Source organism: Eulemur rufifrons, chromosome 23 (genome assembly GCF_041146395.1).
Source record: "Eulemur rufifrons isolate Redbay chromosome 23, OSU_ERuf_1, whole genome shotgun sequence".
In the NCBI taxonomy this organism is placed as follows: Eukaryota; Metazoa; Chordata; class Mammalia; order Primates; family Lemuridae; genus Eulemur; species Eulemur rufifrons.
Window position 1 is genome coordinate 31,744,636 of NC_091005.1, and position 26,902 is coordinate 31,771,537.

Genomic DNA, 26,902 nt, shown 5'->3' on the forward strand with positions numbered 1-26,902 from the left:
CTTTTTAAAAATATATATTTCAGATTTTCAGCACTAACAGATTGGATATATACAGTTGATTTACTTTTAGTAAATTGGCAGTTGACGTTTTATTGAACGGGGAATTAAGAATATAAACTGTAAGTTTTGTCTAAATTGATTTTTTTTCTTGGCCTTTATTTTTATGACTTAAGGTATGAGTTATATTTTAGGAGATACTTTCTAGACAGTTTGGAATTTTGGGTGCTATATGAAGAAAAACGTTTAAGGATATATCATACTTCAGATATAAACACTTTGTTTTCTTGAATGTAATTTATTTATTGGTTAAAAGAAAACTTTTCTGCTCTCAAGATGGTGCCTGTTAACCTAAACATAAAATATATTTATTACATGCAAAATATTTCTTAGCCACTTTTAAGCAGCAATGTTTTATCTGAATGGATATTCATTTATACATCCTGATAATTATTTAAATTGTTACTTAATCTCACTCTGGAAGATAAAAATAAACCTTAATATTGAAACTAAGTAGATTAAATAGTGTGGTATAAGCTTTTTGTTCTAGTGAAGTTTGTAAAATATATTTAAATTCTTAATTTTTCTAGTGTTAAATCATAACCATATATAGTTAGTATATGAAATATACTAAATGTTTTTGCATTTTGGTGTAACCAGTTTAATAATTATCATGTTCAAACTTGGCAGTAACTACCCTTATTTTCACTCCCTCCCCTCCCAGTCTTTTTGGAAGTCGTAAAGCCTTATGGAAGAATCGTCAGTTAGATTTAGCCCCTGTTTAAGAGAATCTCCATTTTAGTTTCAGTAGTAGCATTGTCAACTTCATCCTTCTTCCTGCGTCTCTTATCACCTCCCAAAAGAAAAAAGTTCTTCATTTTTTTCTACTTTATTCAAATTATAACCAGCAGAGGGAGCTTAAGAGGTACTTGAGATTGGATGTAGAATTTTCGTAAGGATTCCTTTTCCTTAAATCCTCATATCCACCTGCAGGTACTATTGCAATTATTGTGCATTTATTAATAAACTGTTAGTAAATTTTCCCCAAGAATGTAATGTGATTGTATCTTTGAAACATACTATAAGAAAACTGCTTTGATTTTGAGCAAGAAAGCTTAAAAATGATGAATATCTAAAAATGCTTGTGTGTGTGTGTATATATATATATGTGTGTGTGTATATATGTCCTCAGAAAAAGTGAGAGCAGCTTTTTGGCAGAGTCTGTCCATTTGAAGCTGAAGACCATTAGAGGAAAGTCATTAAAGTCATATTAAAATATTCGTTGGATGTGGTAAGGGAGAATACTAGTGACTAGGCTGGAGCTTGCCACATAGAAAAGCATCTATTTCAGATGCTCATAATATTAAATTGTTGACTTATTTAAAAATTACTTTGGCAGGGGGCAAATTAGATTTCCCCTGCTTGTGACATAACCTATTTAACCAATATCTAAAAAAGCTATATTTTCTGGAGATAAAAAATTATGAGATGTGTTGTTATAAAGCTAAAAATTAGCCTGGGCAACATAGCAAGACCCTGTTTCTACAAAAAATTAGCCAGGTGCATGCCTGTAGCCCCAGCTTCTCAGAGGCTGAGGCAGGAGGATCACTTGAGCTTATGCTCAAGAGTTCATGGCTATAGTGAGCTATGATGGCACCACTGCAACAGAATAGACCTTGTCTCAGGAAAAAAAAAAAAAAGCTAAAAATTTAATGTGTCTAGGCATGTAATGGTCCCAGGTCCCAGAAAATATTACTTTGTCACTGGTGTTGAAGAAACCTGTCCTCAGCAGATGGGCCAAGAGCATAATTATAGTTCTCTAATTACTTAATCCATAATTTGTTATGTTCTAATGTCTATAAATGGCATAATTATTCAAAGTGTCCTAAAAATGATTCTATGATTAGATCAGGTCTGTTGAAGATAATTCTTAAATGTGAGCAAGAGTAACTAAAAGTAATTTGAGAGTTGTTAGGCTAAACTATATAAATTGATATGTTTACTCTCCCCACCCCAACTCCATAGTATTCCAAAATGTCTTTGGGAGCACTTTTTTTTTTTTTTTTTTTGAGACAGAGTCTCACTCTGTTGCCGAGGCCAGAGTGCCATGGCATCAGCCTAGCTCACAGCAACCTCAAACTCCTGGGCTCAAGCAATCCTCCTGCCTCAGCCTCCTGAGTAGCTGGGACTACAGGCATGCACCACCATGCTCGACTAATTTTTTCTATATATTTTTAGTTGTCCATATAATTTTTTTCTATTTTTAGTAGAGACGGGGTCTCACTCTTGCTCGGGCTGGTCTTGAACTCCTGAGCTCAAATGATCCACCCGCCCCAGCCTCCCAGAGTGCTAGGATTACAAGAGTGAGCCACCTCGCCCGGCCTGGGAGCACTTTTAATACTTGTGATTTGATTTTTTGTTTGTGAGTTTTAAACAACATATTTTTACATTTTTATGGGCAGGGAAGCTTTAGGTTATATTTAAATATAAATTAGGTAAAAGTAAGGGAAATATTACAAATTATTTCTTCTGTAGCAATTGGTAGAAATGATTAAACAGCTCAAGGCAGTTTATATTATGATGAGATAAAATTTTAAATTACAAATAAACTTAAAAATTTAGCCAGAGTAACTTCACTTTTTTTTTTTTTGAGACAGGATCTTGCTCTGTCTCCCAGGCTGGAGTGCAGTGGCGTGATCATACCTCACTGTAGCCTCCAGCTCCTGGGCTCAAGCAATCCTCCTGCCTCAGCCTCCCAAATAGCTAGGACTACAGGCGTATGCCACCACACCTGGCTAATTTTTAAATTTTGATAGAGACAGGGTCTCACTGTGTTGCTCAGGTTGGTCTCAAACGCCTAAGCAATCCTTCCACCTTGGCCTCCCAGAGTGCTGGGATTACAGGCACGAGCCACTGCACCCAGCTTTACATTTCTTTAAAAAAAGGAGGGGGGGGCAGGTCAGTATGGCGTGATCTCCATGTTGCTTCCTAAAAGTGATCATATAAGTGTTTTTCCTCAGATAGGAGCGCAAATGGAAAAGAATTTGACTTAAACTAGTAATAGCACTTTATTCTCTTAATTCCTGACTGTAAAAATGACTTGGCAATGTATTTGATTTTGACTTGCCTTTCAATCTGCATGTTAAGCCTTTATGGAAAAATTAAGCTCTTTACATACTTAATATAAAAGTATTGATCAAATTTGTTTGGTTCTGCTTTCAAAACACGTTCTAGATACTAGTCACTCTGCCAAATTGAATGTGTTCTTCCCTAAAACATTTTGTCCATCATTCTTAGTAACTCATTCTTGAACTACCAGTTCCGTTTTACCTTCTGGTTTTGGTTTGATGCCTTCTTTTTTGCTAGTTTTCTTTAAAATTTTCCAGTATTCTCTATTTTTAGCCTTTAAAACTTACATTTTTATAGCCAAATCTCTTAATTTTTTTCCATGTAGCTTTTTTCTTTTACTACTATTATTACAAGCTTTATTTTTACATTTGGAAGTATGTGTCTATGTATTTATATATTTAACTTACTGTTTTTTTCTAATCTTTTGTGCTGCTTTAACCGTTTACTATAGTTTGAATATTAGTAGTGTTCATTGCTCAAAGATTACAACTCTAATAATGAATATCCAAACATACAAAGCAAGCTCTCCAGAGTTAAAAGTATGAGAGATATAATAGAGCCTCTAGGCTGGACTGGAATCGTTCTTTTTACCACAGTCAAAAATTTTCCTTTTGTACTATTAAGGAATCCAACTATTTTTTCCTCTTACTGGAAGCTTGTTGTTATTTAATGTTTTATCAGTTTACAATCTGTGTGCCTTTTTTCTTTTTTCCCTTATTGCACTGGTTGGGACTTCTAGTACAGTGCTGAAAAAGAGTAGTGAGAGAGGAGATCCTTGCCTTGATTTCAACTGTAGGGAGGAAAACATTCTGTCTTTTACCATTAAGTAACTGTGTGTGTGTGTGTGTGTGTGTGTGTGTGTGTGTGTGTGTTGTTCTAAGAATACCCCTTATTAGATTGAAGAAATTCTTTTATATTTCTGCATGTTGAAAATTTTTATTATGAACAGATGTTGAATTTCTGTGGTGATGACTGTTTTTTCCCCCTTTAGAATGTTAATATGGTAGATCACATTGATTGATTTTTTTGATTGATTTTTGATTAATGAAGCCAGCATTTCATTTCCAGGATAAGCCCGCTTGGTTGTGTTGTATTATTTTTATATATTGATGGATTCAATTTATTAATATTTTTTGAGCATTTTTGTATTTTTGTTCATGACAGATATGACTATAGTGTTTTTGTCTTTGGTTTCAGAATCAGGTGACACTGGTGTCATATAATGAGTTCATATAATATTTCATCCTGTTCTATTTTCTGGAAGAGATTGTATAGAATTGTGTTATTAAGTGTTTGGTAGTATTTGCCAGTTCTATTTTGGAAGGATTTTACTATGAATTAAATTTCTTTAATGGTTATTGACTAATTTCAGTTATTTCTGTTTGGATGACTTTTGCTACTTTGCAGTTTTCAAGGAGTTGGTCTGTTTCATCCGCGTTGTTGAATTTATCTGTGTAGAAGTGTTTGTAGTATTTTATTCATTTCATGCCTTTAGTGTCAGTGACATTCCTTCCTTCATTCCTGATACTGGTATTTTGTGTCTTCTCTCTCTCTTTGTTGGTCTTGCTATAGGTTTATTAATTGTATTGCACTTTTCAAAGAAGCAGCTTATGGTTTATTGATAGTCTGTTACTTTTCTATTTTAAGTGTCATTAATTTCTGGTTTTTATTATTTTCTCCTTTCTGCTTGTTTTGGGTTTATTTGAGCCTCTGTTTCTAGCTTCTTGTGTTGGAACTTAGATTGTTGATTTCATGCTTTTGTTATAAAATCGTTTAATGCTGTAAATTTCCCTTCAAGCACTTGTGTTTGTTTTATCCCATGAATTTTGTTGTGTTGTAATTTCATTTTTGCTAAATTCAGAATATTTTCTAATTTTCTTCATACTTCTTTAATTTACAGATGTTCAGAGGTTTTTCCAGTTATCTTTCTGTTAATGGCTTTAATTTATCTAATGTGTTTTTTTACTGTATCTCTTTGTATCATTTTGTAGTGTTTGCCCTAGGGCTTACCATAAACATACTTAACTTTTTATGGTTCACTTAAAAATCAGTATTTTACCAGCTCAAGTGGAATGTAGACATCTTACCACCATTTATATCTCTTTGCCCTCTACCTGTTATGTTATAGTTAGTTGTCTTATAAATCGTAAAATCCATCAAACAATGTTGTAATTTTTGCATATAACTATTATGGATATTTTTAAGAATCCAAGAGGAGACAGTCCATCATATTTACTCAGGTATTTATCATTTTTCTTACTCTTCCTTAATTCCTGATGTTCCAGGTTTACGTTAGTATCACGTCCTTTCCATCTGGAGAACTTTTAGCATTGCCTTTAGAGCTGATCTGTTGATGATTAATTCTCTTAATTTTCTTTCATCTGATAATGTCTTTATTTTACCATAATTTATGAAAGATACTTTTGATGGATATGAAATTCTGTGTTGACAGTTATTTTGTTTCAGCACATTAAAAATGTGTCACTTCCTTCTAGCCTCCATGGTTTCTAATGAGAAATGTACAGCCATTCAAGTAATTTTTCCCCTGTATGAAATATGTTATTTTTCTCTGGCTATTTTCAAGAGTCTTTTCTCTGTCTTTAGTTTTTATTGGTTTGATTATGATGTGCCTGGGTGTTTGAATTTATCCTGTTTGGGGTTTGTTGGGGTTCTTGAATTGTGTAAGTTCATGTCTTTCACCAAATATGTAAAGTTTTCAACCATTCAAATATTTTTTTTGCTTCACTTTCTTTCTCCTCTCCCTCTGAGAGTCCAGTGATGCAAATGCTAGACTTCTGGTATTATCTTAGAGATCCCAGAGGCTCTGTTCATTTATTTTATTTTAATTAATTATTTCAGTTGACAAAATTGTATATATTTATGGTATACAACATGTTTTGATATATATGTTTACATTGTGAAATGGCTAAAGTAGGCTGGGCGAAGTGGCTCACGCCTGTAATCCTAGCATTCTGGGAGGCCAAGGCGGGAGGATCGCTCGAGGTCAGTAGTTCGAGACCAGCCTGAGCAAGAGCAAGACCCCGTCTCCACTAAAAATAGGAAGAAATTATATGGACAACTAAAAATATATATAGAAAAAATTAGCCGGGCATGGTGGCGCATGCCTGTAGTCCCAGCTACTAGGGAGGCTGAGGCAGGAGGATTGCTTGAGCCCAGGAGTTTGAGATTGCTGTGAGCTAGGCTGACGCCACGGCACTCTAGCCCGGGCAACAAAGTGAGACTCTGTCTCAAAAAAAAAAAAAAGGCTAAAATCAAGATAATAAACATATTATCACCTATACTTTTGTGGATAGAATACTTAAAATCTGTTCTCTTAGTAATTTTTAGGTATACAGTATAGTATTAACTATAGTCACCATGATGTACAATTTTTCTTCTTTTTTTTTTATTTCAGCATATTATGGGGGTAGAAAAGTTTAGGTTACCTATATTGTGCTTCCCCCCCCTCCTCCCAATCAGAGCTTCAAGCATGTCCGTCCCCCAGACGATGCGCATTGCACTCATTATGTATGTGTACACCCATCCCCTCCCCCCCCATCTGCCCGACACCCGATTGTTATTCCTAAATGTGCTCTTAGGTGTTGATCAGTGAAACCAATTTGATGGTGAGTACATGTGGTGCTTGTTTTTCCATTCTTGGGATACTTCACTTAGTGGAATGGGTTCCGGCTCTATCCAGGAAGATACAAGAAGTGCTATATCATCGTTGTTTCTTATAGCTGAGTAGTACTCCATGGTATACATATACCACATTTTAATCCGCTCACGTATTGATGGGCACTTGGGTTGTTTCCACATCTATGCAGTTGTGAATTGTGCTGCTATAAACATTTGAGTGCAGATGCATGATGCACAATTGATCTCTTAAACTTATTCCTCCTGTCTAACTGAAGTACTGTATCCTTTGACTAACATCTCCCCGTTTCCCCCGTCTCTACCCCCTCCCCAATCCCCCATCCCTGGTGACTACCATTCTACTCTCTGCTTCTGTGAGTTTGACTTTTTTAGATTCCACATATAAGTGAGATCATACAGTATTTGTTTTTCTGTTGCAGCTTCTTTCACTTAGCATAATGTCCCCCAGGTTCATCCATGGTGTCACAAATGACAGGATTTCCTTCTTTTTAAATAGTATTCCATTGTTTCTATATACCACATTTTCTTTATCCATTTAATCTGTTGATGACCACTTAGGTTGATTTTATATCTTGGCTATTGTGAATAGCTACAGTGAATGTGGGAGTGCAGATACCTCTTCAACATACTGATTTCGGTTCCTTTGTATATATATATATATGCCCAGAAGTGAGATTGCTGGTTCATATAGTAGTACTGTTTTCAGTTTTTTGATGAACCTCCATACCGTTTTCCATACGGCTATACTAGTTTACATTCCCACTAACAGTATACAAGTGTTGCCATTTCACCACATCCTGGCCAACACTTGTTATCTTTTGCCTTTTTGATAGTAGCCATTCTTACAGGTATGAGGTGATAACTCAGTATGGTTTTGACTTGCATTTCCCTGATGAGTAAGTGATGTTGACTGACTTTTCCTGTATCTGTTGGCCATTTGTATGTCATCTTTTGAGAAATGTCTATTCAGGTTCTTTGCCCATTTTTTTAATTGGGTTATTTATTTTCTTGCTATTGAGTTTTTTGGGTTACTTATATATTTTGGATATTAACCCCTTAGATGTATGGTTTGCAAATATTTTCTCTTGTTCTATGGGTTGCTCTTTCATTTTGTTGATTGTTTCCTTTGCCATGCAGAAGATTTGTAGTTTGATGTAGTCCCGATTGTTTATTTCTGCTTTTGTTGCCTGTGATTTTGGTGTAACATCCAAAAAATTGTTGCCAAGGCCAATATCCAGGAGCTTTTCTGGCTTTTTCCCTGTTTTCTTCTAGTAGTATTATGGTTTCAGGGCTTACGTTTAGATTTTTAATCCATTTTGGTTGATTTTTGTGTATGGTATAAGATTAAGAGTCCAGTCAAATTCTTTTGCATGTGGATATCCAGTTTTTCCAACACCATTATTGAAGACAAGATTATCCTTTCTCTATTGTGTTCTTGGTGGCCTTGTCAAAAATTAGTTGACTGTATATGCTTGGGTTTGTTTCTGGGCTTGCTGTTCTGTTTCATGGGTACTATGTGTCTGTTTTTATCCTAGTAACATACTGTTTTGATTACAATAGCCTCTTAGCTATTTTGAAATATATAATACATTATTATTGACTGTAGTCATTCTGATGTGCATTAGATATCAAATAGTTATTTTTCTTGTCTACCTGAAACTTTGTTCTCTTTGATCAGCAATTCCTCATTCCCTCTCCTTCCCCCACCCCCAGTCTCCAGTAGCTACCTTTCTACTCTCTAATATTACCAGTTTGACTTTTTCTGGATTTCACATGTGAGTGAACTCATGCAGTATTTGTGTTTCTGTGCCTGGTTTATTTCACTTGGCATAATGTCCTCTAGGTTCATCCATGGTGTCACAAATGGTAGGATTTTCTTCTTTTTAAAGGCTGAATAATATTCCATTGTGTATGTATTCCACCTTTTATCTATTCGTCTCTTGATAAATACTTAGGTTGATTTCATGTCTGAGTATCGTGAGTAACGCTGCAGTGGGCATGGGAGTGCAGATGCCTCTTTGGCATACTGATTTCAATTCCTTTATTCCACTTACATCTAAAACAATTACTGATAAGGATTTACTATTGCCATTTTGTTAATTGTTTTGTTTTGTGGTTCTTTTGTTCCTCTTTCTCTCTCACTGTGTTTTGTGTTTCATCATTGTTTTGTATTGCTAGGATTTGATTCCCCTTTTCTTTTGTATATCATGTATAGGTATTTTCTTTGTGGTTACCAAGGGATTTACACAAAATACCTTATAGTTACAACAGTCTATTTAAGCTAATAACAACTTAACTTTCCTTGCATGCAAGAACTTTCTGCTTTTATCTTTCCTCCTCCCACATTATAATGCTATTCATGCCATGATTGTCTGCTATTCATATTATATACCATTAACATAATTTAGTATTTGTTTTTAATACTTTGTCTTTTAACTTTCATAATAGGATTACAATCTATTTGCCCTCCACTGTTACTGTAATAAATTGTTTTTTGCCTTTATATTTACCTTTGCCAATGAGTTTTTTTTTTTTACTTTGTTTTGTTCTCCTTTTGTTTACATTTGAAGTACTCGTTTTATCATTTCTCGTCAAACAGGTCTAATGGTAAACTCCCTCAGCTTTTGTCTGAGAAAGTCTTTATAGCCCCACATTTTCAGTGGATAGTTTTGATGGGTACAATATTCTTGGTTGACAGTTTGTTTTTCTTTTTAGCACTTTGAATATATCATCCCATTCCCTTCTGTCCTGCGAGGTTTCTGCTAAAAAATCTGCTGTTAGTCTTACGGGTGTTGCCTTGTACATACCAAGTCTTTCTTTTGCTGCTTTCAAAATTCTCTTTTTGTCTCGACCCTTTGACAATTTGGTTATAATGTTTCTCAGTCTCTTTGGATTCTCTTTATTTGGCATCCTTTGGGCTTCCTGGATCTGGATTTCTGTTCCCTTCCTCAGGCTTGGGAATTTTTCAGCCCTTATTTCTTTGATAGAGAGCTTTCTATCTCTTTCTGTTTCTCTTCTCCTAGCACTACAGTCATGCATAAATTGTTTTGTTGGTGGTGTCCCATAAGTCCCTTAAGCTCTCTTTACTCTTTGTTTACTTTTTTTTTCTTTTTGCTCCTCAAATTGGATAATTCCCCTTGACCTGTCTTATCCTTCTGCTTGATCTAGTCTGCTTTCAAAACTTTCTATTGAATTTTTTTAGTTCAGTTATCATATTCTTCAGCCCTGTGATTTCTGTTTGGTACTTTTTAATATTTTCTGTCTCTTTGCTGAAATTCTCAGTGTGTTCATGTATTGCTCTCTTGACCTCAGTGAGCATCTTTATGATTTCTTTTGTATTCTTTGTCAGGTAAATCACCTATCTTTATTTCCTTAGGGTGTGTTTCTGGAGATTTTTCTTCTTCTATTATTTGTCACATATTTCCCTGTTTCTTCATTTTCCTTAACTCTCTGTGTTGATTTCTGTGTATTAGGTAAGACATCAACCTCTCCCAGTCTTGTCACACTGGCCTCATGTGGGAGATGGGCAGCATGACCTGCTGGAGATTCCAATTCTAGGGGCCTGAATCACATTCATTTCTTTCTCAGTCAGTGCCTACACTTTAACAAAAGACACCCTGCAAGGTTGGGAATTCAGTTTGCATTGTATTCAGTTTGCCACTTGCTGGATGAGCCACTGGGCTACAGGAGATAAGGGTTTCTTTCTGGGCAAATAAAGCTTTCAAGCCAGTGAGAAGTTTGAGCTGGAAATTTGAAGCCCAGAGCTCATCATTTTCTTTCCCAACTTTCTCTAGCATGGTCAAGACAGCCAGATAATTCCATTATGCTCCTTACTTTGACTAAAATATTCTAAGTTAGAAAATACACAGTCACTAAGAAGAGTCTCATCTTCTACAAATATCTGGAGTATCCACTAGTGATATTTTGTGTGTCTCTATTGCCACATCATGTCATGGATTACCAGTGCCCTCTCTGCCACTGGAAATAGTCATTAATGTCTTTAATAAGATTAGAGGATCAATTCCAGAAAACCCAGAATTATTTCAGAAAATTCATCCTTAAAATTTTGTTCCTCTGAGCAACATTTCTGGTACGAAAGTCTCTATCAGTCAGGATTCAACCAGAGGAACCAGTAGTAGATAATATGTTAAGAGATTTATTTTAAGGAATTGGCTTACATGATTGTTGGGACTAGCTAGGCAAGCCTGAAATCCTCAGGGCAGGCTCTCGTGAAGAGAAGGCTGGATCTCTTGAGCATGGGGTAAAGCTGTTGTCCACAGATGGAATTTCTCCTTTCAGGAGCAACATGTGTAGCATAGTGCCTGTCAGGTGGTCCAAAAATGGCATCTGTCATTATTACATAAAAGAAAGTGTGGTAGAGGAGCAAAAAAGGCTGTTAGAGTCATGGAATTAATCTTTTTACCAGTCTGCCTTGATTATACCTGGTATTGATTTATTCCTTTTTAAGTATGAATTCAAGAGGATCACTTTAATGAATGAACCTGCCAACTCTTGCCCTTATTTGTGGGGTCAAAGAAAGCTTGGGTTATAACCACGTCATTGGGATGGAGTGCGCTGTACCTTGCGAGGTGTCTTGATGGCCCATTTATATTCAGAATGGTGAAGCTTCACAAAATCAGGGACTCATTTCTTGACCACATATTTCAGGCCCTAATAGTAAAGCCCTAGGAAAATAGGAGATAGCTGAGGATTGACTCTCATCCTCCTTACTGATTTCTCTAAGGCAATAGTATGAATGTTGGGACAGGCTGGAATCCCTATGAGAAAAATGTGTCAGATCCTCTGGTGGATGATAAGTCCCTTACTTGAAGGTCTTTACCCACTAAGCTCCCTTTCATTTTACCCATTTGTAATGCCTATTCAAGTGACAATTCCTTTTATTTGGCCATTATCTCTGTCAACTATTAATAATTGCACTCATTTAATCACACCTTTCTAAATCTTCTCCCTACTAGGCCTGTCAACCCTCAGGTTGTTCCTGAGTCAGCTCTCTAGATTTTTGCAGTTGACAGTGACTTTTCCCCTGGTTGACCCTCCACGCCTTGTGCCTTCCATATTTGTCTTGGTCTGCAAAGCTTTCTAGATATCACTATTACAAAGACTTGGCTAAGCCACGTGGCGGTGCCCAAGGTCATTCATATTGGCCATGTGACCTTGAACAAGTTACTTGACTTTTCTGCACCTGTAAGATCAGGGTAACAGTGGTCCTTAATTCATACAAATTTTGGAGGATTAAATGAGTTAACATAAAGCACTTAGTGCCTGGTAGGATTTTGGTGCTTAGGGATCGGTATGGTTGTGCTGTTGCCACTGCTGAATTCTTTGTCTTAAAAACGGGCACTTGCTAGTTTCTCTTACTGATGGCAAGCCTTTCCTATGGAGGCTTTCTCTCCGTCGCATCGTCTTTCTTAGGAGGCCCAACCCTCTGGCTGCCTGTGTGTATGCTAAGCAGTAGAAAATTCCTGTTATTTTATTCTGAGTAACGTACCTCCCATATTGGGAGTGGGGGGTTGAAGGGATGGAGCTGCCAACCTGTTCAAAAGGCCAATTGAATGTCTTCCTGCACAAAATATTGAACTTCATTAAATCTAAGACACTATCCACGAAAAGACACACCCTTGTTTTATGTGACACTAATAAGCCAATTAACCTTTCGAGTTTTAATTTTATACTTATTTAAAAGTTATTTTGGATTTATTTGGACATAGAAGCAATGACAGTACAAACAAACTTCATTTGTGTGCGATGATAACTGTACCACAACTGCTGCCTGGCTGCTGGTGTTGCTCAGGTGCCATAGATAGTTTGATGCACGTGAATTTCAGAGATGTTAAAATATGAGGGGGAAAAGTGCATCTTAAGTCAATGCAATAGGGTTTGTTTTCCTTCAGCCAATCCCCTGGAATGTAGAGTCTGTTTTTCTTGGTACAGTCACGTGTCTTTAATACATGAATTTCTGTAAAATAATTTCCCTCTACCCAAGACTTCAGGTTTTTTTTTTTTTTCTTTTTTTTTTTTTTTTTTCTTTTTTTAGACAGAGTCTCACTCTGTTGCCCGGGCTAGAGTGCTGTGGTATCAGCCTAGCTCACAGCAACCTCAAACTCCTGGGCTCAAGCGATCCTCCTGCTTCAGCCTCCCAAGTAGCTGGGACTACAGGCATGTGCCACCATGCCTGGCTAATTTTTCTATATATATTTTTAGTTGTCCAGATAATTTTTCTATTTTTTAGTAGATACGGGGTCTCGCTCTTGCTTAGGCTGATCTCGAACTCCTGAGCTCAAACGATCCGCCCACTTCGGCCTCCCAGAGTGCTAGGATTACAGGCGTGAGCCACTGTGCCCAGCCAAGACTTAAGGTTTTTTAATCTTACTAAATGTAAGAGAAAATAGCTGAGACAAAGATTTGGTTTTGATTCTTATTTCAGGCAATAGCAGAGGCTCTATGACTGAACTATTAAGCATGGATATTGAGAATTTGTTCTTTTTCATTTTATCAGATGAAAAGATAACTAAAAGTTTATATGCCTCCTGGAGAGATGCATGCTGTTTGATTCTTAGCTACAATTTCATAACACTTTAAATTTCATCTTGATGTGGCATAAAGAACAACATTACAGACTTGCTTGGATTTATATTCTGACTCTGCCACTCACTCACTATGCAGCCAGGTATGTTACTTTACATAGACTATTGTAGATAGACTTCAGTTTCCTCCTCTGTGAATTCATCATAGTTAAATAGACAATATCTACAAAGTGAAAAGTGTTTACCAATAGCAGTTCAGTAAACCTGTCATGATGAAAGGATGCTCCACTGGGGAACCGATACACAGAGTCTGTGGAGCTGGATGTCAAGCCTGGCAGTAGGATTGCTAGAGCCTTATCTGCAGTCAACCTGGAGTGGAAGGATTATTTTTTTATAGGTCATTCCTCAGAAAATGATGAGGTGACTTTACTATTAAAAAGAATTAATGCTACAAAATTACAGCTGGAAAAGAAGAAGTTCTAGTGTTCTATAGCACTGTACTGTGACTGTAGTTAACAACAACACATAGTTTCAAATAGCTAGAAGGAGGATGTTGAATGTCCCCAACTCACATGCTAAATGTTTGAGATGATGGATATAGTAATTATCTGACCTGATCACTATACATTGTATATATCAAAGCATCACTATGTATCCCATAAATATGTACAGTTATGTGTCAATTAAAAAATAAAGAATTAGTGCTAATAAACACCATCTTGTTAAATGATGTTATATTAATCTGGGAGCAAAAGGAAAGGTTGGGAATGCAAAAAGAATGGTTTTAATAATTTGAGAAGGATTTTTTTTTTTTTTGAGACAGAGCCTCGCTCAGTTGCCTGGGCTAGAGTGCTGTGGCATCAGCCTAGCTCACAGCAACCTCAAACTCCTGGGCTTAAGCAATCCTCCTGCCTCAGCCTCCCAAGTAGCTGGGACTACAGGCATGTGCCACCATGCCCGGCTAATTTTTCTATATATATGTTTAGCTGTCCGACTAATTTCTTTCTATTTTTAGTAGAGACAGGATCTTGCTATTGCTCAGGCTGGCCTTGAACTCCTGAGCTCAAATGATCCTCCCGCCTCGGCCTCCCAGAGTGCTAGGATTACAGGCGTGACCCACCGTGCCCGGTCTTGAGAAGGATTTTGAAGTAGCCATTTATTCCTAAAGGTTAGGAGTGGAAAAGGTCATTCATTCGTTCGTGAAATATATAGCGAGCACCTGCTAGAAGCTGGGTACTCTGCGGGGCTCTGGGAACACAGCAGTGCGGAACGCGGACAAGGTCCCTGTACTTGTGGTGCTTACCTTAGGGTGGAGATAGGAATACACCATTTGAAAAAGTAAACAATCTAAAAAAACAAGATAATTACATAATAATACTCAAGGTTTTCTTCTCTGAGATGGTGACGTTTCAACTGAGACCTGATGACAAGGAGTGATGTTTCTTGTCCTTGGGGTTCATTGAGCTTCGTATATCTGTGGATTTATAGTTTCCATCAAATTTCATCAAAATTGTGTGGCTACTGTTTTCTCCTCTCTCCTTTGGAAACTCCAGTTACAGGTATGTTAGGCCACCTGACATTCCGCAGCTATTCGCTGTCCTCCTTTTTTCCCTCTCTCTCTCTTTCTTTCTTGATAGTTGCTAAGTCTTCATGTTCGCTAATCTTTTCTTCTGTAACATTTAACCTGCCTTTAGTTCCATCCCCTGTATTTTTCATCTCAAATGTAGTTTTCAACTCTAGAATTTCTGTTTGGGACTTTTAAATTTCTTCTGTGTCTCTACTTAACATCTGCGTTTTCTCTAGCTGCCTGGACACCAGGGCCGTGAGTGTTCACCTCACTTGTTCCTCGTCTCTCAGGCCTCGCTGTCCGTCACTGCCTGAGGCCCAGTGTCTGCAGAACTGATCTTGCACATATCTTGTCTAGCTTTGAAGTTGCTTCAGACAGAATTGTGAATCTGGGCCTTGCTCTATCTTGGCTGCATGTAGAAGTCTCCTGCTTCTATTATTTAGTTCATATTTACTGTCAGGTTTTTAAATGTGCAAAAAAGCCACGTGTTGATTTAAACCAGTTGCTGGCGATAAAAAACGCTTTAGATTCTGACTGTACATACTTTTTCCATGTGGCAAGGCACATGGCTTCTCTTCGGCCTCTGTGCTAATCTTCATCCAGAGTCTATTAACATTGTAACTATCAAAAAGTTGTGCTGTTTTTCTTTCTTTTTTTTTAATTTAAAAAAAAAATCACTTCGGATTTTACCAGTAAGAGAAAACTGCTTCAGAACTTTTTATTATTTATGATGCTATTATGGTATCACATTCCTGGGTTGAGCTGCTTCCCACGTGTACTTATCAACATTTTTATGGCATTATATATAGCCCAAGAACTTTTGAATGTAAATTGGAGTTTTTTTTCTTAATTTTGATAAAATCTACGTAACATAAAATTTACCATTTTGACCATTCTTAAGTGTACAATTTAGTGACATTAAATACCAATGTCTGAGCTCCTATTTTCAATTCTTTTGGGTATACACCTAGTAGTGGAATTGCTGGATCACATGGTAATTCTATGTTTAACTTTTTTGGGGGGGGGGCTGGGTTCCTGCTTTGTCACCCCGGCTGGAGTGCGGTGGCATGATCAGAGCTCACTGCAGCCTCCAACTGCTGGGCTCAAGCGATCCTCCTGCCTCAACCTTCCAAGCAACTGGGACTATAGGCACACACCACCATGCCAGCTATTTTTTTTTTTTAATTTTTTGTAGAGACACGGTCTGGCTATGTTGCCCAAGTTGGTCTCAAACTCTTGGGCTCAAGCCATCCTCCTGCCTCGGCCTCCCAACATGCTGGGACTATAGGTGTTAGCCACCACACCCTGCCAACATTTTGAGAAACCACCAAACTGTTTTACGTAGTGGGTGCACCATTTTACATTCCCACCAGCAATACGCAAGGGTTTCAATTTCTCTGCATCCTTACCAACACTTGTTATTTTCTGGTTTTTTAATAATAGGTATCCTTATGGGTGTGAAGTGGTATTACATTGTGGTTTTGATTTGCATTTCCCTAGTGACTAGTGATATTGAACACCTTTTCATGTGCTTATTGCCTGTTTATATATCCTTTTTGGAGAAATGTCTATTCAAGTTCTTTGCTCATTTTTGAATTGGGTTGTTTTTTCGGGGGGATTATGTTTTAATGCCCAAATCTATCTGCTGTCCAAAAAGTCTGGGATTTTTTATACTCATTTTGATATTTTATGTCTAACATACCTAGAAAATACTACGTAGAAAATCGCTTCACGTCTGTGACAACTGCCTGTGTGCGACAGGCAATAAGTGAAGCAGTTGGCGACTCCGAGTTGCTTCCCAGGTGTCTGGGCTGTTTCCAGAGTGTGCTCTTTCTGTTTCCGTGTGGCAGATTTCCAGAAAGGAAGGGCCGAGTAGGGATGTGATTTGAGGGAAAGACTCCCCAAGGCTCCAGCGATAGGTATGTTGAGCTTCACTTTTCGTTTGGTTGGAAAATTTTATCTCTGTAGTGAAATACAAAACATAACAAAAGAAGCCTCTTACTTGGCCTGTGGTTGCGAGTTAGACCTGCAGTCTCCCACGTCACGGCCAAGGGATCTGTCCACGCTGCAGCTGCAACGGCTGGCACAGAAGTTGGCCACGCGGCTCTTTGGGTTGGGAACCACGTGCACTCGGTGCTGAGGAGGAGAGAAACGTAACTCCTGCCCTTCAGGGAACGCGGGGTTAAAAGCTGCAAGTGTGACTTTGAGGTTGTAGAAATATAAAGCACCTAGAAAAAGTCAAACCTGGTAACAAAAGAATCAGTCGAACACCTGAGTACAGCTATTTCGGCTGTTTCTTTCTTCCCTGGTGCGCCAGCGTGTGAGCGCAAGGACAAGGAAGGAGAGCAAAGCGAATACCCGCAGGAGCCGCTGTGTCCCGCAGGAGCCGCTGTGACCCGCAGGAGCCGCTGTGTCCCGCAGGAGCCGCTGTGTCCCGGGCCCTGTGCTCTCCACGAGGGAGTGTGTTTGATAGTCACAAGTCAGGAAAATGAAACTCAAAGACGCAGCTAAGAAGTTGCTCGGGGTCACGTACTTAGTAAGTGACAGGTCGTGGATACAAACAGGTCAGTGTGACTCCAGTTTTGTAACAGAAGTACCGACAGCTTGTTGGATGGAGAGGAGAGAAAAGCACTTCAAATAGTTTAGTGTTACTGCGGCTGGCTTGGAAGGCAACATGGATATTATTTAGAAAATAGAGGATTTAAGTAGATGTAGCAACCTTTATTTTATTTTATTTTATTTTAACTGTTGGGAATGTTAGTAAAAGTGCCGAAAGCCAAGTGCTCCTTTCAGCCTCGATTGAGGCAGGGGTCCCGCCCACATGTGTTGCAGGTTTTCTTTTCACATTCAAATTTTGGATTCAAGTATTTTGTTTAGATTTTGACCAGCTTTGATCTGGACCACCGTGTTCTCCTCATTGGCCTCACTGCCTCCTCCTGAACAAAATGTTATTTCAAAAGTCTCCTTTCCTAAGAATTCAAACCACGTCCTCATCTTTCTACCTCTAAGCCTTGATGGCTCCTCTAAACCTGTCTTTGATGGATTCTGCTTCATGCAGGGTTTGAAAGTCTCCAGTTAATCTATTTCAGTCTGCATCATAGCCCTACTCTCTTTGTTTTGGTTCTTGATGAATATACTTTTGAGTATTTTGTCTTATACTTACTCATTTGTGGGTTTTCTTCCCCACTCTTTTTTTTCTTTTTTTTTTTTTGAGAGTTCATGGCCCATCTCTTTAGGTTGAAGCCTAAAGACTGTCTGTAGAATCTCTGTCTTACCAGACCAAGTTTTAACTTCCTAGGATGGAAAATCCAGTTGTTTCAAACTGACAGAAATCTACCACCACTGTGTTAGGGGCATTCCTGGAAAAGGCAGAATGTTTGCGAGCTGGGCACTCACTCAAGAAATGCCTGTTATACTTTGTAGACCAAGGCATGGGAAAAAGTCATGATGCTCTTGTAAACAAGATGGAGAAACACGAGCTGAATCCCGGGGAGTTTGGGGCTATTGTTTGCGATTGAACAGCCAGACCCCAGGAGGGTGAACTGATGTCAGCCTGGAGGCCGGTCATCTGCGACAAGCTGAAGGGCTCTGCTCACCCACCCTGATTTTAGCATTTCTCTCAACTCAGAGGAGTGATCCCTAGGGTGCAAGCGTCCACACAAACAGAGGCTATGGTCCTGGCTTCCTTGGTGCTAACCAGCCACGTCCAAGTTTTGTGAATTTGTCAATTTTTAGCTTCCCTCCATCAGTTCCCTTTCCTGAAAATGCCATCCCCCTACTCTTGGTAGGGTGGTAAATCCAGGACCTAATCTCCCACAGCAACAGCCAAGCAGGTTCCCGTCAGAGATCCCCCGAGAATGAGTGGTGCAAAGAGGGGGACGTGGCTGGAGTCCGTGTGTCCCCACCCACCCACCCCAGGCTTTTTTCTTTTCTTTTTTCCTGGAACTCTGTAGCGAACATCAGACTTTTGGATTTGTCCTTTTGCATCTTATCTGTTCTGTCACATTTTCTCTTTTCACCCTAGGTTCTGGGAGATTTCCTCTCTTTTATGATTCTTTTGAACATTTTATTTCAGCTATCATATTCTTTTTTTGCTTCCTCAAGTTCACAGCTATCAGTTTGTTTTTTTTTTTTTTGAGACAGAGTCTCGGGCTAGAGTGCAGTGGTGTCATCATAGCTCACTGCAACCTCCAACTCCTGGGCTCGAGCAATCCTCCTGCCTCAGCCCCCCAAGTAGCTGGGACTACCACACCTGGCTAATTTTTCTATTAATTTTTTGTATTTTTAGTAGAGACGGGGTCTGGCTCTTGCTCAGGCTGGCCTTGAACTCCGGACCTCAAGCAATCCTCCCGCCTCGGCCTCCCAGAGTGCTAGGATTACAGGCGTGAGCCACCGTGCCCGGCCTCAGCTTTCATACTCTTAATCTCTAATCACTTTCTCTTGTTCTCTGGTTATTCTTTTTTCAAATCAACCTGTTCTGGTTTTATAAAATCTTTCTTAAATTTCATTTTGTCAAATTTTCTTCTATTCCCTGATTATCTTTTTTTTTGAGCTTGTTTTTCATGTCTGTATATCTTGATCTTTCTCTTTCAGGCTGCTGGTTCTGGTAATATCTGGTAATCTTTGGTTGGCTGGTCATATTTAAGAAAGAAAGTTGCCGGGCACAGTGGTGCATGCCTGTAGTCCCAGCTACTCGGGAGACCAAGGCTGGAGGATCACTTGAGCCCAGGAGTTTGAGCCCAGCCTTTTATTTTTTTTTTTTTAGTGGAAAAAAAAAAGCGGGGGGCTATGTAACTGGGTGGCTTCTCCCCAGTGAGAATACTGGCTGGTGCTCTGGCATGGGTTGAGGGGGTGGCTGGGACTTGTCTTGAGGCCGAGGGCACTTGATTACCCAGAATGAGGACTTTGCTCTGGGTACCAAGGGGGCGCCTGAAAGCCTTGGGTTCTCCAACGCAGATGGATTTCCTTGGGGAAGAACTGTCAGGACTTGTTTGTTTGCTTTTGCCTGAGGGCAAGTGCCAGCTGCTGGACGGGGGTGGCGGGAGATGGGGGTGGTGAGAAGCAGGTGGGTACAGCTGATCCACCCTCAGAGCTTGCCCAGGGTCCCGCGGGCGCCTGGCAGCCTCCCCTGCAGCCTGCCGTCTGCCTGGTAACCCCGCCCAGCCGCCTCTGGGTTCCAGACGGGCAGTGGCTCTCTCCTCCCCAGTGGTCCCCACTTACCTTGTCCTCAAGATATGGCTTTATTCCCTTTTATACTTCTGCTCCTCTAATATGAAGGGTCAAGGCAGAGAAAGCGTGTCTGCTTCATTAATAAAAATTGAAAAAAACACATACACATTTAGTGTCTGTTATTCCACTGAAAATACTTCCAGCAAAAGAGCTCTCAATTAGTGTATTTTTCCATTAAAGTAAATAATTTATTTTTATTGCTTAAAAAAGTATATAAGTAATATACAAAAACATGCTCCTTATAAAAATGCAAATACAACAGCATGTGTACTGTGAAGGGAAAATGGCTTTTCCCTTCTTTTTTTCCCCCACCCAATTCTGCTCTGTTCCCAGAAAGCGACTGCTGTTAATAATCGGGTGTATAGCCTTTCCAGCCATTGTTAGTGGATTTATGTATCTATGTTACATTTTTAATTTAGATGGGATTATATTTTACGTGCTGTGAGTTTTTTTTTTTCACTTGGTCATATGCCTTGGATAGTTTTTTTTTTTTTTTTTTTTTTGAGACAGAGTCTCACTTTGTTGCCCAGGCTAGAGTGAGTGCTGTGGCGTCAGCCTAGCTCACAGCAACCTCAAACTCCTGGGCTCAAGCGATCCTCCTGCCTCAGCCTCCCGAGTAGCTGGGACTACAGGCATGTGCCACTATGCCCGGCTAATTTTTCTATATATATATTTTTAGTTGTCCATATAATTTTTTTCTATTTTTAGTAGAGACGGGGTCTCGCTTTTTTGCTCAGGCTGGTCTCGAACTCCTGACCTTGAGCAATCCACCCGCCTCGGCCTCCCAGAATGCTAGGATTACAGGCGTGCGCCACCGCGCCCGGCCCGTGGATAGTTTTTGATGTTAGTAGATACAGAGTTAGCACTTTCCCCTACTAGTTGACATTTAAGTAGTTTGCAGTTTTTCTAAAAAGGCAAAAGCTATTACTTTCTTGTTTCATTGACCTTTAGCTGCTTCCCACCCAAATTGAGAAATACTCGTCATATCTAAAGAATCCTAACGTATTGAACTGAAAAACTTAAGTGGATGAAATATAGCAACTTGAATAGATCATACATAACATATAATCATATTTAGAAGTGCAGTTCAAATATCAACCAAATGAAATACTAAGTTTTTTTTAAATTTCAGTAGCTGTAGGGCGTGTAAGTTGAATTCCATTGCATGTATATATCGTATAGTGGTGGAGTCTGGGCTTTGGGTGCACCCATCACCCGAGTAGTGTCCGCTGTATCCCACAGGTGATTTTTCATTCCTCACCCCCCCACCCTGTCCCCTTTTAAGTCTCCGGTGTCCACTGTACCACTCCGTGTGCTTGTGTAGTCACAGCTTTGCTCCCACATATAAATGAAAACATGCAGCATTTATTTTTCTGTTTCTGAGTTACTTAGGATAATGGCCTCCAGTTCCATCCAAGTTGCTGCAAAAGACATAATTTCATTGTTTCTTATGGCTGAGTACTTCTCCATGGTATATACGCACCACGTTTTCTTTATTCACTCATCGGCTGGTGGGCACTTAGGGTGATTCCGTATCTTTGTGATTGTGGACTGTGCTGTGATAAACATACAAGGGCAGGTGTCTTTTCTTTTCCTAAAACTTCTTTTTTTTTTTTTTTTTTGTGGCGACAGAGTCTCGCTCTGTTGCTCGGGCTAGAGTGCCATGGCGTCAGCCTAGCTCACAGCAACCTCAAACTCCTGGGCTCAAGCGATCCTCCTGCCTCAGCCTCCCAAGTAGCTGGGACTACAGGGACTACATGCACCACCATGCCCGGCTAATTTTTTTCTATATATTTTTAGTTGTCCAGATAATTTTTCTATTTTTTAGTAGAGACAGGGTCTCGCTCTTGCTCAGGCTGGTGTCGAACTCCTGACCTCGAGTGATCCTCCCGCCTCAGCCTCCCAGAGTGCTAGGATTACAAGTGTGAGCCACCGCACCCAGCCTCCTAAAACTTCTTTATTAAAATTCATGTTATCCTATCCCAGTTCACGTATGGAGCAGAATCAAATCAAATTTATTTTGCTCAGAGTTAAGGAGATGATCTAATTTGCATTTCTTCTCTCAAACATATTCATAACAAATATTCAAGTTTAAAATGTCCTTGTTTCTTCCCTATTATGATTTTCTGACTATTTCCTCCCTATTTTTCTTAGTTTGTCCTCAATGCTCTAAGCTCTTGCTTTATTTAGTCATTCTTTTTGTTATAAATCTTGAAACTGTAATCAGTTTAACCTCAAGGGGACTATTAAAATGTTAATCTCCAGACAATCCCATTTTGAAAAATGGGAACATCTGTTGACAAAAACACACATTTTGGGGACCCAGATCCACACTCTCCCTGGAGAAAGGCAGAAGTCTCCGCTTTGGGAGAGTGGAAATCCTTACATGGCCCGTCGGCAGGCCTTTGTCCTGTTCCACACCAGAAGGTTTTGAGAGCTCTACCAGGCTTAGAGTAGCGTTGAATTTCATTGGCTATGTGGCAAAATGACTTGACTTCCCATTTTCACATTTCTTCATCTGCAGAAACCTGGTATTCAGCAGGCCTCCCTCTGCAGGGTCGGGTCAGAACTCCACCTTACGCTTTGCTTTAACAAGAGCAGCTATTTAACAAGAGCAGCTAACATTCGCGGAGCACTTAACCTCGCGGAGCAGGCAATGTTATCAGAGTTTTACATTCATTATCTCGCATAATCCTCAAAACCATCCCACACAGTAGGCCTTCATGGGGAAACTGAGGCCCAGAGGGGTTAAGTTACTTGCTAAAGTCACACAGTACTTTGCAGTACTGGTAGAGCTGAGCTTCAAACCCAGGTCTGCCAGCTGCCAAAGCCTGGGCTTTTAGCCTCTAAGCTACACACTTACACTGAACCGGTGAACCCTCTTGAGCACATGAGAGGAGAAACCTGTCAACCATCACCTATGAGATGGGTGACTGTGGGAGACTAGATAATTGCCCCCCGAAAGACATTCATGTCCTACTCCCTGGAACCTGGCAAAAAGGGACTTTGCAGATGTGATTAAGGCTCTTGAAATGGCGGCATGGTCCTGGATTACGCAGGTGAGCGTTCAGTGCAGTCACACGTCTCGTAGAAAAGGAAGGCGACAAGAAAGCGACACATGCGCACACGGAACCGGCAAGGCCGTGATGGCGGAGGCCGTGATCGGAGAGCTGCAGCCGCGGACCAAGAACTGCTGGCAGCTCCCGGCAGCTGCAAGAGGCCAGGCGTGAGTCCTGTGGGGCCTGGGCAGGAGCTCTGGCCCTGCCCACACCTTCATTGGGCCCGTAATACTGGTTTGGAACTTGCGGCCTCCAGAGCTGTGAGAGAGTAAATTTCTGTTGTTTCGAGCCACTAAATTTGTGGTAATTTGTTACAGCCGCCAGAGGAAATTAACCAAGTGACCTTGTGACCTCTTTAGCTCCGGCTTCCTAATCTGTTAAACAAGGATATTAATGGGTACATACCTAGTGTTTAAAAAGCTGCTGAATGTTGAATGCTTGGCAGGGTACCTGGCACAGGTGACTGCTCAGAAGAGGTTAGGTATTAGGGTTACTAAGGGGCTCTGATAGGAGCACGCAGGGGATGCTTCGGGGCCCCAGGAAGGGCGGCTCAACCAGCGCAGCCTGGAACTCACACCACGCGTGTGGCCAGAAAGGTTAGCAGAGCATTTTAGAGGCAAATAAATTGAAGTTAATTAAAAGTGCCAATATATGGCATCTACTGACTAAACGGCAGGAAACTGACCAAAAAAATCTTCACCTCCATTTTTTTTTTTTTTTTTTGGAGACAGAGTCTCACTTTGTTGCCCAGGCTCGAGTGAGTGCCATGGCGTCAGCCTAGCTCACAGCAACCTCAGACTCCTGGACTTAAGCGATCCTACTGCCTCAGCCTCCCGAGTAGCTGGGACTACAGGTATGCGCCACCATGCCCGGCTAATTTTTTGTATATATATATATATTTTAGTTGTCCATATAATTTCTTTCTATTTTTAGTAGAGACGGGGTCTCACTCTTGCTCAGGCTGGTCTTGAACTCCTGACCTTGAGCAATCCACCCGCCTCGGCCTCCCAGAGTGCTAGGATAACAGGCGTGAGCCACCGCGCCCGGCCTGCAGCTGGGAATTAAAAGTGTACATTCAGTGGCCTCTCAGGTCCCCATTGATGACCTTCGCTCTGTTGTCCACAGAAATGAGTAGGGCGAGGGCTGTTTTGGCCTAGGGACTGGTCCGAGGAGTCTCAGGATTGCTTCTCCCTGAGGGCTGGACTGCAGCAGGTTGGCTTGGAGCTGTTCCCATCTGCTCACGCAGCTCCAGGAGACGCCGCTGCCTTCATCGTGGGTTGCTTGGGCCCAGGGATGGAGGAATTAGCAGCCAGCCTGGAGTGGCTCTCAGCGGGCCTGGGCCAGCTGACACACACCACTTAGGTTTCCAAGGAGCCACGCTGTCCCCTCTCACACACGGCTGATGCACTTGTGGCTAAATGCAGTGCGGTCAGGGCCCCAGGCCAGATTCAGGGCAGGAAATAGAATGCCACCTCCATCACCAGGGAAACAGTGGTCTGCGGGCACGACTTAAACGGAGGCCAAGAGAAAGCTCCAAGGGACGGGCAGCAGAGGAAGGGAGGCCGGAGGGCAACGTGCATGGATCTTGTCTCGGCTTATACCTGGTGACAAGTCACTTAACTGCCCCCCGCTTTGTCTGCGAATAAGATGGAGGCAACAATGTTTACACATCTCACCGGAGACTTGGGAGAACAGTGTTTCTGACAGACCACTCGGGATCCATGGATGGAAGGTGGTATGTAAGTGCAGATGATAAATGTGCTGTGTGTTTGTGTTTCAGCAGCGTATCAGGGCCATGGAGACCAGAAGGCACTTTGAGAATCTGATCAAAAGCAAACAAGCAGTAAGAAAAAGGAACAGCTCTCAGATTTAGGTGTGCGCATTTGTCTTTGGTTTTGTGCAGGTTTGGGGGAACTGCGTGTGTCATTCAGACCTCAGAACTGTTTTCCACCTGTCACTGTGATTACCAATACCGACACTTAAATCCTTGGGGAATGCTGTACTTAGTGTTTGCTCCCAAAAGTTTGCCAACTTTTCATTGAAAAAATTCCCAAATTAATTCTACCGTGTAGTTTATGAGTCGTATATAGAGTCTGGAATATTTCTTCCCAAGTCAGATGGGGAATCTATTTCAAAAACAAAGCACAAAGAGGAATAGCTGCTCTTTCCCCACGGGATTTGCTACTTCTGAGGAGCCCTCCTGAGTCTGTTAAATGTACATGTTTTCTGTTCATTTAAGTCTCAGCCATTGACCTCAGACCACCCTGTATGGTTATTAAACATTGTTTTCTGTCGACCGGGGTCCTGAGAGAGTCTACTGCTCTGTGTTCTTGGTTAATTAAACCTTTCTCTTGTGCATATTGCTGTCTAGAATAATTCCTGTGGGTCTAGGAGAATGATGACTATGATAGGACAAAAAGTTTTGTTGAATAACACAAATGCTTCATTTCTTAAAAATTAGAAAAAAGATATAAATGAAATATAGAAAACAAAGATCCTCTGTAATTCTCCTATGAAAAATTAACTGTACTGGTGTACATGTATATTTTAAACAAAAATGGGATTCTAACGTATGTACTTGCTGTTTTGGGACCTGCTTTTGGAGTGGTCTTCACCTACTGGGTCTGGGAGGAGCATCTCCCAGGAGCATCTGGGAGGAGCATCATATAAGCGTAGAGTCTCCTGGGAAGGGTCCTGCTTCTGTTGCCGGCCTGTGGGGTGCTGGCACGGGGACCTCGGAAGCACCTTCCCAGGCTTATTCTCTTAGATGTTGCTCCACTTCCTTAGCGCCCCTGTGTTTTGGCAACAGCACCCCTCCCAGCAGGGTAAACACTTGCTTCTGTGTGGATGCCAGTCCCAGCCAGGCCTGTCCATCCTCCATGCCTTTTTTTTTTCATGCCAGTCCTGATTAGGGCATAACTTAAATGCAGTGCGATACACACATATTACAGCCTGTGGAATTTTAACACATACATACACCCTTGTGGCAACACCCAGGGTAGAAAACCTCTCCATCCCAGAAGCAGCTTTGTGTCCCCTCCAAGCCAGTCCCTCCCCCTACCTGCCCAGGTAATCACTTCCCTTCGTTCCCAAGCACTGACTTCTCGTGTTACTTCCCCACCTCGAAATGGTCCAGAGGATGGTCCCCCCGTCTTGCGGCTGCAGGTCTGAATGTCTCTGCCTCATTTTCCTGCCCACCCTCGTAAGGGTCCCCCTGCTGGGCGAGCTGGGCCTCCACGGACCCCTCCCGACTGAGGGCCGACCTTGCCCTGTCACCGGCACCGCCCGGCTCCCCCGGAGCCTTGTTTACTCTGTGTCCTCACCAGAGCTGCCTTTGCTCAACTTCCCCAAGCCTCGCCCGTCCTCCGAGGCTCAGCTCAAGTCCCGCTTTCTCCAAGACGCCCTCCCCAGTTTCTCTGCCTCCTTCTTACGCCCTGAATCCGCTGGCACCGTGTGGCTGAGCTTCTGCAGACACGGGCCACAGAAGCCCGCCCTGGCCACCGTGCCCTTCCAACTGGGATTCGCGGTGACCATCCATACCCCGCAGCAGACATTGTCCCCAACCCTCCCCTGTGCTCGCCCGTTCCATGGCATCTGGGGCTGCCTGAGGGTCTGTCGCTCCCCAAACCCCAGTCCCTGTTCAGTGTCTGTCTCTCCCCTCTTTCCTGCCCCACTCCTGGGACGTGGCTGCCCGGGTCACCCCGTCCTCCTCTGCGTCC